Below are 2,410 nucleotides of genomic sequence, written 5' to 3' on the forward strand. Positions count from 1 at the left end.
GCAGTTGGGGACTTTAGACACAGAGAGGGAGAGGGGCTGTGTGCTGATGACCAGGGGGCAGGCTTATAGGTTTGGTTGGTTGATGATGCATGGAGGGGATTGTAACCATGGCAATGAAATGATATATGATAGGATAATGTAAAACTAATGTTCTCCCATGTAAACTATCATGTAATTCACAATAAAACATTAAAAAAAAAAAATCTGTTAGCTCATAATGACCTTGTATAGTTAATGAGGAATGGCTGTTGGGTTTCAACTGCCAACCTTCTGGTTAGTAGTCCAGTGCTTATCCTCCAACACTGCATGTCAGTCACAAAAGGACAATTGTAATATGAGATTCAAGAAAAGACTTTCACCCCAAAAGAAACAATCTTTGATGGTTACCAGGGGCAGGAGGGAAAGGGAGAGAAAATCACTAACTAGAGACACTGAAAGGAATACAGAGATTTAAGGCAACAGAGATGAATATTGCTCTTTACAGATCTTGCAATAGTAGTAATAACAGTAACCTCTGAGAGGCTACATAAATAGACAGGGAAACTGAACAGGTGTGGACTTGAGAAGGGAACTATACTCACCAATGTGTATGCCTTTGAAAGATGATGTTTCTACATATGAATATGGGTAAGGCAAAAAGATTTCAGTCATGCATTCACAGATTTATTTCAAACAAAAAGTGTTTAAACATGTCCCTGTGGTCAGTGGAGGGTTGCAGAGAAGTTCTTTCAGTAATACACTTGTCTTAATCTCATTAGGGTGTTTTTCAAAAAAATGGGGCCAATAAAAACACTGATGTTAAAGGCAGGCGATGTGCTAGATCAGTTAAATTCCAGACAGAGAGGTTATCTGAGATGGTTACAGTGACTGAGGAGTTTTCAAAGGGATGATCTTGATAGATTTTTGTCAAAGGACATAGGATTATTTTTTTTTAATGTTTTATTGTGAATTGTGTGATAGTCTACATGGGAGAACATCACCTTTACATTCATTCCATCATCCATCATTTCATTTGGTACCAAGGAGAACTGGGCTCTTAATCTAACATTGTATCTAAATCTGAACAATAATGTCTTCTAAGTATGGGAAATTTTTGTGAATATAAACTTTTATAAACAAACTAATTTATGAGTGAGGATAAAGAGAATCTTTTTAGGCTATGTGGTAGATTGTATAATATGCTCATTACAAAAAATAATAATGAAATATAAAAATCATGATTTAAATTAATGAATACATTGTTAAAAGATTCATAAAAATTCCCTATAGCAGGAGATGGAAGCATAAATGTCATGGCGAATAGGAGGAGATCTATGATTTTTGCTGGTATAAAACTTCAGTTGGGAACTTTTGGTGTAGGTAGGGATTGGGATTATATTATATAAAACAATCACAAAGTCCCCACACTCAGTAAAAGGTGGACTGAAGGGGAAAAAAATCTGTCCACATCAAGGAACCTTGGGTCTTATTGTCCCTGGGTAGGAGGGAAAACATGTTCCATGAGAAATCAGAGCCACGCACTGCTCCTCATCTGAGTTCAGTTACTGTATTTGTTGTTGTTACGTACCATCAAGTCGATGCTGATTTATAGTGACCTTATACACAGCAGAATGAAACACTGCCTGATCCTGGACCAATCTCACTACTGTTGCCACACTTGAGCCCATCGATGCTGCCACTTGGCCAATCCATCTCATTGGGGGTCTTCCCTTTTTTCTCTGAACCTCCACCTTACCAAACATGATATCCTTCTCCAGCGACTGGTCCCTCCTGACAATATGTCAGAAGTTTGAAAGACGAAGTTTGGCATTCTTGGCCTCCAAGGAGCACTCTGGCTGCACTTCTTCCAAAACAGATCAATTTGTTCTTTTGGCAGCCAATGGCACTTTCAATATTCGCCTCCAACACCATAACTCAAAAGCATCAATTCTTCTACGGTCTTCTTTATTCACTGTCCAGCTTTCACATGCATATGGGGTTATTGAAAATAACTTGGGTCAGGCTCACCTTAGTCCTCAAGCTGACATCTTTGCTCTTCAACACTTTAAAAGATTTTGTGCAGAAGATTTGTCTAATGCAATACGTCATTTGATTTCTTGACTGTTGCTTCCGTGAGTGTTGATGGTTGAGCAAAAAAGAATGAAGTTCTTGACAATTTCAATTTTTTCTCCATTGATAAGAATGTTGTTTATTTGCCCAGTGTTGAGGATTTTTTTATTTCTTTACATTGAGACTTAATCCATACCGAAGGCTGTGCTCTTTGATCTTCATTAGTAAATATTTTAAGTCCTCTTCACTTTCAGCAAGCAAGGTTGTATCATCTGCACATCACAGGTTGTTAAAGAGTCTTCCTCCAATCCTGATGCCTTGTTTTTCTTCATAGAACCCAGCTTCTCAGATTATTTGCTCA

Source organism: Chrysochloris asiatica, unplaced genomic scaffold (genome assembly GCF_000296735.1).
Source record: "Chrysochloris asiatica unplaced genomic scaffold, ChrAsi1.0 scaffold00144, whole genome shotgun sequence".
Lineage (NCBI taxonomy): Eukaryota > Metazoa > Chordata > Mammalia > Afrosoricida > Chrysochloridae > Chrysochloris > Chrysochloris asiatica.